Raw genomic sequence first — 15,408 nt, 5'->3', positions numbered from 1 at the left:
ACTACTAGTATACGTACTCCCTCTCTCACAGTTTATTAGACGTGCGCGTACCCCTAGGTCGTAAATTTGATCAAGTTAGCATTAGTTATATGTTATAAAAATTATATCATTAAAATTTTTAGATGTTCTATTTTCTAATAATATATTTTTTACATTATATAATTTTAATTATATAGGTTAAATTGGCAACCTAGAGATACGGGGAAGATTAGTAAACTGAGACGGAGGAAGTAGGTACGTTGCATTGAATCTTGTAAATCATTATATGACTTTAAATAGTCACCGAATTCCCGTGCTTGGGAGGGTGGCTGTACATTCAATCGCATTGATCGACTACCCTTACACAGCCTAGGACCGGTCGGGACGTATACCCTCGGTGGAATTCAGAATGTACTGCAGTACTTCTACGGGCGAAGCTCTCGGTTGTACACAAGGATGGGCGCACGAACGCGGACGAATAGCGCCCGAGCTGGTGTGGTCTCGATATCATTGTACGCTGCGTGCGGTGATGCGGCAATTTGCAATCATTAAATGATGCGACTACGCGTACTGGGGGATGGGTCCGGCCCCTTCGAATTTAATGTGTACAGGTGGAAGAGAGGGAGAAGTAATTTCGGGTTCAGGAGATCGTCGTTGTTGGAACAGGTTAACGGTTAGCCCAGCTCGTTTTTAGAACATGTTCCGCCACGTATCCGAGGGGGCGGCGAAGTCTACAATTCTCTTGGTGGCAAAAGATAAACAAATGATCCGCTCCCACGTATCCAGCCCCGGTACCCTAGCGGTTGAGCCCCTGGGACGAAGATTCAATGACTGGCGTATAGCAAGTCACGCCGTAACTGGACCTCACGTTCTCCCCACATTTTTTATCCAACGGTTTCAATCAAACGGCTCTAAAATTTTGTTAAATTTTTCTTTTTTGCTGCGCCTAAAATATAAAGTATTGTTGATTGAAACTCTTTCGCACTAACAACATGATTCGTTGGCAACATGTACAGTTTTAGTTTTGAATTTTTTGATGATTTTCAAAATCATCAAAAAATTCGAAACTAAAAATGTACATGTTGCTAACGAATCATGAATCATGTTGTTAGTACGAAAAAGTTTCAATCAAAAATACTATGTATTTTAGACGCAGCAAAAAAGACAATTTAGCAAAATTTTGGAATAGGTTGATTGAAGCCGTTGGATGAAAAATGTGGGGCGGATGTAAGGTCCAGTTACGACGTGACTTGCTATACGCCAGTCACTGAATCTTCATCCGCACTAATCCTCGCCCACCACCTCACTGCACGCCACCGGCCCCGTCGCCTCCACCTCCCCCCTCCCCCTCCCCGTACCTGTTGATGGGCAGGTGATACTGCATGCGGCGGCGGAGCGAGGGAAGAGGGTCCCGGGCAAGTTGTGGTGCTTCGTGTGGGCAGACGATGCGAATGGCCGACGGATTCTTCGGAGATCTGGAGCCAAGGTGTGTTAAACGAGTTGTAGCTAGGCTGTTTAGATATGATTCTATCTCGAGTTTTCGTGTACCATAAGTTGTCTAGCTATAGCCGGTTGTTGTAACAATCTCTAGATGAGATCTCATGTAATCTTGTATGCCAAGTCTTGGCCAATATATAAGTGAAGCCTCGGCGCCCCGAGAGGGCAAGCAGTTCCAATCTAATCGTGTTTTGTTATATGGTATCAGAGCCAAACCTTTCCACCATGTCGAACGACGCTTCTTCTTCTTGGCCTCCGTCTGGACTCAGCCTGCAGCATGGCTCGGTGACGGAGAAGCTGGGGAGGGACAACTACCCTCTTTGGAAGGCGCAAGTCATGCCGCCGCTGCGGGCGTGATGTCTACGCCCCCTCCTTTTCCTGTAGACAGTGTTGGGCCTCCAAGAGCAGAGGTTTGTAGGACAGCAGCAAGTTTCCCTTAAGTGGATCACCCAAGGTTTATCGAACTCAGGGAGGAAGAGGTCAAAGATATCCCTCTCATGCAACCCTGCAACCACAAAGCAAGAAGTCTCTTGTGTCCCCAACACACCTAATAGGTGCACTAGTTCGGCGAAGAGATAGTGAAATACAGGTGGTATGAATATATATGAGCAGTGGCAACGGTACCAGAAAAGTGATTTGTCCAAGACAGTAAACAAGCAGTAGTAACGCAGCAGTAGTAACGCAGTAAAACAGTAAACAAGCAGCGATAGCAGTATTTAGGAACAAGGCCTAGGGAGCAGACTTTCACTAGTGGACACTCTCAACATTGATCACATAACAGAATAGATAAATGCATACTCTACACTCTTGTTGGATGATGAACACCATTGCGTAGGATTACACGAACCCTCAATGCCGGAGTTAACAAGCTCCACAATTCAATGTTCATATTTAAATAACCTTAGAGTGCATGAAAGATCAATACGACTAAACCAAGTACTAACATAGCATGCACACTGTCACCTTCACACTATGTAGGAGGAATAGATCACATCAATACCATCATAGCAATAGTTAACTTCATAATCTACAAGAGATCATAATCATAGCCTACGCCAAGTACTAACACGGATGCACACACTGTCACCATTACACCGTGCAGGAGGAATAAAACTACTTTAATAACATCACTAGAGTAGCACATAGATAAATTGTGATACAAAACACATTGCAATCATAAAGAGATATAAATAAGCACTTCACTATGCCATTCATAACAGTGAATAAGTATTATGTGAAATATAGCCTAAGAGACCCACACGGTGCACACACTGTCACCTTTACACACGTGGGACAAGGAGTCTCCGGAGATCACATAAGTAAAATTCACTTGACTAGCATAACGACATCTAGATTACAAGCATCATCATATGAATCTCAATCATGTAAGGCAGCTCATGAGATTATTGTATTGAAGTACATAGGAGAGAGATGAACCACATAGCTACCGGTACAGTCCCGAGCCTCGATGGAGAACTACTCCCTCCTCATGGGAGACAGCAGCGGTGATGAAGATGGCGGTGGTGTCGATGGAGGAGCCTTCCGGGGGCACTTCCCCGTCCCGGCGGCGTGCCGGAACAGAGACTCCTGTCCCCCAGATCTTGGCTTCGCGATGGCGGCGGCTCTGGAAGGTTTCTCGTACCGTGGCTTTTCCGTCTCGAGGTTTTAGGTCCAGGGGCTTTATATAGGCGAAGAGGCGGCGTCAGAAGGTCAACAGGGCGACGACACTATAGGGCGGCGCGGCCAGGGCCTGGGCCGCGCCGGCCTATGGTCTGGGTGGCCTGTGGCCCCCCTCTGGTCCTTCCCGGGTGTTCTGGAAGCTTCGATGAAAAATAGGATGCTGGGCGTTGATTTCGTCCGATTCCGAGAATATTTCGTTACTAGGATTTCTGAAACCAAAAACAGCAGAAAACAGCAACTAGCCTTTCGGCATCTCGTCAATAGGTTAGTTCCAGAAAACGCATAAATATGACATAAAATGTGCATATAACATGTAGATATCATCAATAATGTGGCATGGAACATAAGAAATTATCGATACGTCGGAGACGTATCAGCATCCCCAAGCTTAGTTTCTGCTCGTCCCGAGCAGGTAAACGATAAACAAAGATAATTTCTGGAGTGACATGCCATCATAACCTTGATCATACTATTTGTAAAGCATATGTAATGAATGCAGCGATCAAAACAATGATAATGACATGAGTAAACAACTGAATCATAAAGCAAAGACTATTCATGAATAGTACTTAAAGACAGCATCAATAAGTCTTGCATAAGAGTTAACTCATAAAGCAATAAATCAAAGTAAAGGCATTGAAGCAACACAAAGGAAGATTAAGTTTCAGCGGTTGCTTTCAACTTATAACATGTATATCTCATGGATAATTGTCAACATAGAGTAATATAATAAGTGCAATATGCAAGTATGTAGGAATCAATGCACAGTTCACACAAGTGTTTGCTTCTTGAGGTGGGGAGAAATAGGTGAACTGACTCAACATAAAAGTAAAAAAGAATGGTCCTTCAAAGAGGAAAGCATCGATTGCTATATTTGTGCTAGAGCTTTTATTTTGAAAACATGAAACAATTTTATCAACGGTAGTAATAAAGCATATGAGTTATGTAAATTATATCTTACAAGTTGCAAGCCTCATGCATAGTATACTAATAGTGCCCGCACCTTGTCCTAATTACCTTGGACTACCGGATCATCGCAATGCACATGTTTTAACCAAGTGTCACAAAAGGGGTACCTCTATACCGCCTGTACAAAGGTCTAAGGAGAAAGCTCGCATCGGATTTCTCGCTATTGATTATTCTCAACTTAGACATCCATACCGGGACAACATAGACAACAGATAATGGACTCCTCTTTTATGCATAAGCATGTGGCAACAATTAATTTTCTCATTTGAGATTGAGGATATTGTCCAAAACTGAAACTTCCACCATGGATCATGGCTTTAGTTAGCGGCCCAATGTTCTTCTCTAACAATATGCATGCTCTAACCATAAGGTGGTAGATCGCTCTTACTTCAGATAAGACGAACATGCATAGCAACTCACATGATATTCAACAAAGAATAGTTGATGGCGTCCCCAGAAACATGGTTATCGCACAACAAGCAACTTAATAAGAGATAAAGTGCATAAGTACATATTCAATACCACAATAGTTTTTAAGCTATTTGTCCCATGAGCTATATATTGCAAAGGTGAATGATGGAATTTTAAAGGTAGCACTCAAGCAATTTACTTTGGAATGGCGGAGAAATACCATGTAGTAGGTAGGTATGGTGGACATAAATGGCATAGTGGTTGGCTCAAGGATTTGGATGCATGAGAAGTATTCCCTCTCGATACAAGGTTTAGGCTAGCAAGGTAGTTTGAAACAAACACAAGGATGAAGCAGTGCAGCAAAACTCACATAAAAGACATATTGAAAACATTATAAGACTCTACACCGTCTTCCTTGTTGTTCAAACTCAATACTAGAAATTATCTAGACTTTAGAGAGACCAAATATGCAAACCAAATTTTAGCATGCTCTATGTATTTCTTCATTAATAGGTGCAAAGTATATGATGCAAGAGCTTAAACATGAGCACAACAATTGCCAAGTATCACATTACCCAAGACATTATAGCAATTACTACATGTATCATTTTCCAATTCCAACCATATAACAATTTAACGAAGAAGAAACTTCGCCATGAATACTATGAGTAGAACCTAAGGACATACTTGTCCATATGCAACATCGGAGCGTGTCTCTCTCCCACACAAACATTTATTCAAACAAAAACAAAAAACAAAAGCACACAGACGCTCCAAGCAAAGTACATAAGATGTGACCGAATAAAAATATAGTTTCAGGGGAGGAACCTGATAATGTTGTCGATGAAGAAGGGGATGCCTTGGGCATCCCCAAACTTAGATGCTTGAGTCTTCTTGAAATATGCAGGGATGAACTACCGGGGCATCCCCAAGCTTAGAGCTTTCACTCTCCTTGATCATAATATATCATCCTCCTCTCTTGACCCTTGAAAACTTCCTCCACACCAAACTCGAAACAAACTCATTAGAGGGTTAGTGCATAATCAAAAACTCACATGTTCAGAGGTGACACAATCATTCTTAACACTTCTGGACATTGCCCAAAGCTACTGGAAGTTAATGGAACAAAGAAATCCATCCCACATAGCAAAAGAGGCAATGCGAAATAAAAGGCAGAATCTGTCAAAACAGAACAGTCCGTAAAGACGAATTTTAAAAGGGCACCAGACTTACTCAAATGAAAATGCTCAAATTGAATGAAAGTTGCGTACATATCTGAGGATCACTCACGTAAATTGGCATAATTTTCTGAGTTACCTACAGAGAATTTTGCCCAGATTCGTGACAGCAAAGAAATCTGTTTCTGCGCAGTAATCCAAATCTAGTATCAACCTTGCTATCAAAGACTTTACTTGGCACAACAAAACACAAAACTAAGATAAGGAGAGATTGCTACAGTAGTAAACAACTTCCAAGACACAAATATAAAAACAAAGTACTGTAGCAAAATAACACATGGGTTATCTACCAAGAAGTTCTTTCTTTATAGCCATTAAGATGGGCTCAGCAGTTTTAATGATGCACTCGCAAGAAATAGTAGTTGAAGCAAAAGAGAGCATCAAGAAGCAAATTCAAAACACATTTAAGTCTAACATGCTTCCTATGAAAAGGAATCTTGTAAATAAACAAGTTCATGAAGAGCAAAGTGACAAGCATAGGAAGATAAAACAAGTGTAGCTTCAAAAATTTCAGCACATAGAGAGGCATTTTAATAACATGAAAATTTCTACAACCATATTTTCCTCTCTCATAATAACTTTCAGTAGTATCATGAGCAAACTCAACAATATAACTATCACATAAAGCATTCTTATCATGAGTCTCATGCATAAAATTATTACTCTCCACATAAGCATAATCAATTTTATTAGTTGTAGTGGGAGCAAATTCAACAAAGTAGCAATCATCAAATATAGGAGGCATATTGTAATCATAATCAAATTCATCCTCCATATCAGGTGGTACCAAAAGACTACTATCATTATAATCATCATAAATAGGAGGCAAAGTATCATCAAAGTAAATTTTCTCCTCAATTCTTGGGGGACTAAAAAGATCAAGCTCATCAAAACCAGCTTCCACAAGCTTAGAATTTTCCATAGTATTAGCAACAATAGTGTTCAAAGCATTCATATTAATAACATTCCCATTAGTATGCATATAAAGTTACATGGGTTTTTTAATTCTCTCTTCAAACACATCATGTCCTAATTCAAGATAAAGTTCATAAAGATCTCTCATATTTTTGTTGTTTTCCATTATGCCTAACTAGTGTAAAACAAGAAACAAAAAGATGCAATTGCTGGATCTAAAGGAAATAGCTTCGAGTACTTACAACGGCGAAAATAGCTTAGTAGCCGAGATCCGGAGTGTGAGTACCTTTTACCTTTCCTCCCCGGCAACGGCGCCAGAAAATAGCTTGATGTCTACGCCCCCTCCTTTTCCTGTAGACAGTGTTGGGCCTCCAAGAGCAGAGGTTTGTAGGACAGCAGCAAGTTTCCCTTAAGTGGATCACCCAAGGTTTATCGAACTCAGGGAGGAAGAGGTCAAAGATATCCCTCTCATGCAACCCTGCAACCACAAAGCAAGAAGTCTCTTGTGTCCCCAACACACCTAATAGGTGCACTAGTTCGGCGAAGAGATAGTGAAATACAGGTGGTATGAATATATATGAGCAGTGGCAACGGCACCAGAAAAGTGCTTTGCCCAAGACAGTAAACAAGCAGTAGTAACGCAGCAGTAGTAACGCAGTAAAACAGTAAACAAGCAGTGATAGCAGTATTTAGGAACAAGGCCTAGGGAGCAGACTTTCACTAGTGGACACTCTCAACATTGATCACATAACAGAATAGATAAATGCATACTCTACACTCTTGTTGGATGATGGACACCATTGCGTAGGATTACACGAACCCTCAATGCCGGAGTTAACAAGCTCCACAATTCAATGTTCATATTTAAATAACCTTAGAGTGCATGAAAGATCAATACGACTAAACCAAGTACTAACATAGCATGCACACTGTCACCTTCACACTATGTAGGAGGAATAGATCACATCAATACCATCATAGCAATAGTTAACTTCATAATCTACAAGAGATCATAATCATAGCCTACGCCAAGTACTAACACGGATGCACACACTGTCACCATTACACCGTGCAGGAGGAATAAAACTACTTTAATAACATCACTAGAGTAGCACATAGATAAATTGTGATACAAAACACATTGCAATCATAAAGAGATATAAATAAGCACTTCACTATGCCATTCATAACAGTGAATAAGTATTCTGTGAAATATAGCCTAAGAGACCCACACGGTGCACACACTGTCACCTTTACACACGTGGGACAAGGAGTCTCCGGAGATCACATAAGTAAAATTCACTTGACTAGCATAACGACATCTAGATTACAAGCATCATCATATGAATCTCAATCATGTAAGGCAGCTCATGAGATTATTGTATTGAAGTACATAGGAGAGAGATGAACCACATAGCTACCGGTACAGCCCCGAGCCTCGATGGAGAACTACTCCCTCCTCATGGGAGACAGCAGCGGTGATGAAGATGGCGGTGGTGTCGATGGAGGAGCCTTCCGGGGGCACTTCCCCGTCCCGGCGGCGTGCCGGAACAGAGACTCCTGTCCCCCAGATCTTGGCTTCGCGATGGCGGCGGCTCTGGAAGGTTTCTCGTACCGTGGCTTTTCCGTCTCGAGGTTTTAGGTCCAGGGGCTTTATATAGGCGAAGAGGCGGCGTCAGAAGGTCAACAGGGCGACGACACTATAGGGCGGCGCGGCCAGGGCCTGGGCCGCGCCGGCCTATGGTCTGGGTGGCCTGTGGCCCCCCTCTGGTCCTTCCCGGGTGTTCTGGAAGCTTCGTGGAAAAATAGGATGCTGGGCGTTGATTTCGTCCGATTCCGAGAATATTTCGTTACTAGGATTTCTGAAACCAAAAACAGCAGAAAATAGCAACTGGCCTTTCAGCATCTCGTCAATAGGTTAGTTCCAGAAAACGCATAAATATGACATAAAATGTGCATATAACATGTAGATATCATCAATAATGTGGCATGGAACATAAGAAATTATCGATACGTCGGAGACGTATCAGGGCGCACCAGCTCGTCGGATTCCTCGACGGCACAACGGAGGTGCCGCCCAACATTATCATGGTGGAGATGGAAAACAAGAAGGGGGAGAAGGTTCCTCAGGTCGTCCCCAACATGGCCTACACTGCGTGGGTTTCCCAGGATCAGCTGGTTCTGGGGTTCCTCCTCTCCTCCCTCTCAGGGAGGTGCTCAAGGAGGTCGCGGCACTCACCACCACCGCGGACGTCTGGGCTGTGATGTCGACGATGCACTCGTCGCAGTCCAGGGCGCAGATCATGCAGCTGTGGATGCAGCTCGCATCCACCGCCAAGCGCGACCTTAGGGGTGCGGACTACTTTGCCAAGATGCGGAGCCTGGGAGACGCCATGACTGCGGCAGGCTCCGAGATGGAGGACGACGGGCTTGCGTCGTACATCCTCGCTGGCCTCGACTCCGAGTGGAACGCGCTCGTCACCGCCATGATCACCAAAACCGAGACGGTATCCCTCTCTGAATTGTATGCTCATCTTCTCAATTTCGAGAACAGGCTCGACATCCAGAACGGTGGCTCCATGGGCAACGTCGCTGCCATCAACCACAACGGCGGCGGTGAATGTGTGGTTTTGGTAATTAATGAGAATCCCTATGGACTAATGGTTACATTGAGTTATATGTGTAGGAGTTATCCATAGGCAATGCTTGAACGATAAGTTGGCGTCAAGATGAGTCATCTCGAAGAGCTCACTACTTGAAGCTTGCCATCCATATATGTTCATGGATATGTGAGGTTGCACCGAAGAAGAAGCTCATCCATAATGGAGTATGGGGGAGCAATCCGCAAGATCTCATCTTCATCAAGCAAGCACAATCAAGAACGGTGTTTCATCATGTTGCGGTCAAGATCATCATCATCGAGCACAAATGGAAGGCGCAAGGTTAAGGTTTGCTCTTGATAGGGTTTCTTTCTTACCGGTCTCGTGGTTTAGTTGGGAGACCGGTTTATAGGATAATGGTCGTACTATCAAGGGGCTCTCGAGTGAGTAACTCGGTCGTATCGCTCGGAGTGCAATCAAACATTTGCAAGCTTGCATCATCTTTCTTGGTTGTTATTTGGATCTTTTCCATGTGGTGTTTTAGAGCTTGTGATTATTTCCATGATAATCTCTAGCTCATCGAAAACGGATTCCGTGTATATCACTTGTTGTGTTTTCGATATTGGAGTTTTTCTCGGTTCTCCGGGTTTAGAGGGTTCACTCTAAAAATTATAGAAAATCATCCGGGTTTTGTGGGGTAGCTCTTGTCGTCCTCTTTCCGACAAAATTGATTTCATCTCATTTAGATTTTCCAATCTAAAGTTATTTGCATTTCCAATTCAACCAGGCATGACCATTTGAAAAACTTTTATCCTACCGAATTAGATAGGTAAATTTATCTGCCGCATATATGGGAAGAATGATCGCGCTCTTTGGTGTCGATGTGTACGTCAATATTCAGCCCAGTCCTGTCCCTCCACGGCGGGTCAGCCGAACTCTCTTGTCCGTTCGCATCAGCGCGGTGGATACGCAGCGGGTGGTTGGCCGGAGGCGCAATACGTATTCTGCGACAAAGCTCCTACATCTGCTACACCGCCGTACATGACGTCACTCAAAGAAGCGAACGGGCAGATGCAATGAGGATTTCAGGATCACTCAAGCTCGGACGCACTAGCGAGTTTTCGTGGGCGCACGCCCTACCTTGGCTTATGGCTCGTGACAAAATGATGATTATACCTACTACTCTGCATGTTGGGCCGGAAGAATTCTTTACAGAGCGAGAAACTTAGCCTGTTGGGCCGGCTGCTGGTGTGGCTTTGGGCCAACTGGCCGACTTGTTTCATCTCCATACTGCTTGTCGTCTCTTCTGTTCGCGTGACCAACCGAGAGAGATAGCCAGACCGAGCGAGAGATCGTGCTGCTGGCGGCGTGGCCTCTAATCGGTGCGAGCGGGGGACGGCCGCCGACCGGGCAGGCCACTGGCGAACGGCGGAGCAACTCAGGAGGTCAGCCACTTATTGGCAGGCACCAGGGCCGGTAGTGAGGGCATTTGGAGCACACTTCTCCAGCGAGCTGCCAACAATTGGGCACGGACTGCTGGCCCTAAGCTGCAACGCGACGGCGCGGCTACACAACATGATCATCAAGGCCAACTTTTGCAGCAACATACATGACTAGGTTATTACACAACCAATTGTCACACACTATTTCGTATATGCGAATAGACACAGGACAAGTATTTTTTTAGTATCTTCATCGAAAGTACATACAATATTTCTTTATGTTCTCTATATAGTGAAATATTTGTTAAGGTAACCTCACATTTACATCCTCTCTCAATCTTAGGCCCAGTGAAATCCTTTGTACCTAAATGGCGTAAAATGCAACTACCACGGCCAACATAACCCTTCGCCCTAATCAATGGCTTTTCCCCCAGTCTTCCTATCCCGCCGAAGACATTATAGCCCCCAAGCCCTTTGTGTCTCCTCCATGGTAGGCCCTCCTTGTCCTTTAGTACAGCCCGAAGATGTTGGAAACCTCAAGTCATCAATTATGTCCCTAATCTCGAGCTATCTTGTTGCGATAGCACATCAATATGAGTTTGCTGAAGTTTTGTAGGAAGCCCTATGGGGTCTTCCGCCGCGACCTAACAAAATTAACGTGTGAGAAAAGAAGCTTCCGACGCCTTCAGTTTCTAGTGGATTTCGCATGTACATGTTGCTCATATTGCTCACTGTTTTTATTCTTGTATGTCGCTACTTCTCTGGTTTTATAGTGGTGATGAGAAATTTGTTCTTCACTTACTGTGTTGGCGTATTAAGTATGGCAACGAAAATATATATGTGACGCGCCACCAAGGAAAGAAATATGCTAACTCATGATTTAATCAATTATTAGTTCACCAACTTTCAAATGACATCTACATCTTACTCCGTAGTTGCTTCTTTTTAATGAAAAAATCATAGCTTGGTTGGATCCATATTAATTGTATATGTCACTAGTAGAGAAACCCCCCTTTAGTACCGGTTTCAAAGGGCCTTTAGTACCGGTTTTGAAACCGGTACTAAATATCCGGTACTAAAAGCCTCCCACCTTTAGTACCGGTTCCTTACGAACCGGTACTAAAGGTGCCTCCACGTGGGCACGGAGGAACCGGCGGGGATGGAGACCTTTGATACCGGTTCGTAACACGAACCGGTATTAAAGCCTATTTCGTTTAATTTTTTTATCCATTTTTTCTAATTATTTTTCACACCCTCTTTTTTTTTCACTCCCTCTTTTTTTTATTTTTTTCAGAATTTCTAGTATTTCCGTTAGTCTCTAACTACACTTAATCTCTAGTCAAATTACTTACCCGTGGTCAAATTTCCCGATCGGTCACCCATCCTCACACTACTCCCGCACTAGCATGCTTAACTTCCAAGTTTCATCCCGTTCCACTTCCAAGTGCTTCGCGCGCTTGTATGTGATAGTAGTATCATATCAATCCTATTAACATGTTGGTCGATGTCACACTTCTTTATCGTTTAAATTCCAAATAATTCTTTTAATAAACAAAAGTAATGATGTAATAATAATGTTGAATAAATAAATAAAATTAACTTTTTTAATTTTAATTATTTTCTAAAATTTTAATATTTTTTGCAAAACCTAAAACTTGAAAATTTGAAAATCTTATAATTTGCTAAAATTAATAGTAATATGTTAGGACTCAAAAAATCTTATAATTATTAATTTTAATTTTTAAAAAATTAAAAATATATAAAATTCTAAATTTCTGGAAAAAAACTAAAATCTTCCTGCTTTCATATTTTTTTAGAATTTTGAAAATCTAAAAATCGTATGCAAAAGTTAATGCGGTTTCACTATTTTTCAAATTTTTTTTGCAAAAAAGTCAAAATTCGAATATCTTAATTTCACCGAATAGTAGGTTGCATAACATATAAGAATCTGAAAACATTTTATTTTTTGAATTTTCTATCATTTTTATTTGTATTTTACAAAGCAAAAAAGGCGATCCACGGGGGGGGGGGGGGGGGGGGCGGGGGGGCGGAAGTAGGAAAACCTTTAGTACCGGTTCGTGACACGAACCACCCTCACTAAAGGTTTCTCGGCTGACGCTAACCCTTTAGTACCGGTTCGTGTCACGAACCGGTACTAAAGGTCCTTACGAACCGGTACTAAAGGCTTGGGCAATGCAACCGGTACTAATGCACCCTTTAGTACCGGTTCGTAAGGAAACCGGCACTAAAGACCTGGACGGAATCCCCTTTTTCTACTAGTGTGTACTCACTGCGTCTGGAATTATAAGGACATAAATTACATGTGCAGTTCATGCCTTTAGTTCTTAACCACAAATATGTGTAACATTTATGGATTGGTCATCCAAGAATAATAATATCAATATATCTTGTAAAATATTAGTAGTACAATTTACTACTTTTAACAAGGTTTTAAATCACGTTTTTCGTGTTCAGGGCCCAGCTATAGCTATGGTAGCTACCTCTACCCATTGTGTAAGTTAGCATTGTATGTCCGGAAGCATGGTAATATATATGTGCTAAACTGCTAATACATCTCCACACCATTAGTCAAGTTTGGAAGCATGGTAGCATAGATGTGCTAATACATCGAGAAAACCAACCTGAGGTTGGATGGTTGGTTGTACCTCTAGCCTACCAGAGTTTAAACTCCAGGTTTAACATATGTGTGTCTCGTAAAGACAGAATATTTATTCAGTGGGAAGCGATGTTTCCATCGACAGTGAGACGTCTATAGTGACTTCGTCAATTTCAAGATCCAATCCGCCGGCTCAGTCTTCCGGAGGTGCTCATAGAGGTAGGGTGTGCGTGTGTGCGTTCATAGGAGTAAGTGTATGCACGTGCATGTGAGCATATGTGTTTGTACTGTGTTTCTAAAAAAAGATGTGTTAATTCATCTCTATACCATGAATAAAGTTTGGAAGCACCTCCTTTCAAAAAAAAATTTAGGAAGCATCGAATAAGTCAAACTAGTATTGTAATAACAACCATTCAGTGTAGACCTTGCGGCAAGATTAGCGATTCAAAAAAAAATTGGACATTACAAGCCATCGTCGATTAACGATTCAAAATGGAACGGTGGTAGACTAGTGCATGGTCAATAGAAGTCAACATCGATAGAGCGATAAGGAAAATTGGGATATGTGCAGCGAAAATGGTCATATTTTTCTGAAAGAAATATGAATGTACCATTGAATGTTAGCTAATAATCCTGTGCACGTGTTAGTTTATTTTCCATTTTTCTTTTCTGAATAGGCATGTGTCCATGAGCTTGTTCGTGGCATGCAGTAGCTAGATGATCGGTTGATCATGGCCGAGTCATAGGAGTAGTGGACGTAGTGAAGGGATTGATCTCGTTAGTCTGTTAGTCGTGGGATGGCACGACTGTATCGGATCGGAGCCCGCTTCCTTCGCTCCTTTCTGTTTTCAGTTGAATGAATTAAAGGAAAGAAAGAGACAGAAAAGTTGCACGCTTTTACGTAGCACAAATCCTCCTAAGTTTCCTTCTCTGTATCTCTCTCTCTCTCTCTGACAATAGTGAGGTAGAAGAAGGGTTTCAGGAGAACAGTGAAAAGGCACATTTGAAAATGGTCAGGTCACTGAAGTCTGAAGAGGGTTTTGTATCTTCCAACCAAATGCAATATACTTTTCGAGGTAAGATTTTTTAATATGAACAATGTTAAAAAGTTGAACTAAGCTTTGAAACAGCTAGTGTCCCTGCTAGGGTCCCTGCCTTTTTTTTAGTGGCTGCTGACTCGCAAAAAATACTTGTAGGATAACATTTGTTAACAAATATTTGTTAAAATTTTGAACCTGATTCAGTTCAAAATCTGTTACATAGTTTTTTTTCGCTTAGGCGGCTCTGATCAAGGTAATAGAAACTGACCACATACCGTCTTTTGAGAAAAAAAAATGTTTCCATTCTTTTTTTAAAGAAAAAATATGGTTCCCTTTCTTGATATGCAATGAGCCGTTAGCGATCAATCAACATCTAGCCGGTGCCACAGCGTACTACGGGAGAGCATGTCATTGCCGTGCGAGCAAATTGGACGGCAAAGGGGGTTATTTGCACGGCAAAGGCGTTGCCGTGCGAAGCCGCACGGCAAAGACCGCACGGCAAAGCCTAGCCCGGCAACGTCGTCGTTGCCGTGCGCATCACCAAAATTGCACGGCAAAGACTTTGCCGTGTGTCCCTACCTTTGCCGTGAGCCAAGACCCTCTGCCGTGCAACGCCTCATTGCCGTGCGCCGACTGCCCTCTGCCGTGCGGCCTCTCATTGCCGTGCGCCATGCCTGTGTCGTGGCTGAACTACATTTCTTTGCCGAGTGTTTTCACGGCAGCACACGGCAAAGTTTTGTGGCTAGACAAAAAAGACAGAAAATGGCCGAGCTTGCGGCTAGGATAGAGGGGCTGTCACTGCCAGAGGAGGCGCACCGCCGCGAGGTAGGGAGGGGGACGCGGCAGGTGAGAGAGGGTGGGGTTCTACGGGCGGCGCGCGGTCAAGCTGGGGGCTGGCCGCGGCGTGCGGTCGAGTTAGGACCGACGGCGACGAACAGGAAGTCCTCAGGCCGGCCAGCGTTGTGGAAGTCCTCGGGTTGGCACAACCGCGACGGGAGGGGACGTGGTGAAGGCGGTTGT

The 15,408-nt window shown here is 43.1% G+C and overlaps 1 non-coding gene across 1 annotated transcript; it reads left to right on the top strand.

Moving 5' to 3' along the window:
• The first annotated feature begins 9,100 nt into the window (after positions 1-9,100).
• Positions 9,101-9,239, top strand: LOC127318218 (small nucleolar RNA Z247). The gene has a single exon (XR_007861773.1). It is a non-coding gene; the product is annotated as a small nucleolar RNA Z247 (small nucleolar RNA).
• Positions 9,240-15,408: the final 6,169 nt, after the last annotated feature.

Source organism: Lolium perenne, chromosome 7 (assembly GCF_019359855.2).
Source record: "Lolium perenne isolate Kyuss_39 chromosome 7, Kyuss_2.0, whole genome shotgun sequence".
In the NCBI taxonomy this organism is placed as follows: domain Eukaryota; kingdom Viridiplantae; phylum Streptophyta; class Magnoliopsida; order Poales; family Poaceae; genus Lolium; species Lolium perenne.
This window is presented reverse-complemented; position numbering and strand designations above follow the sequence as displayed.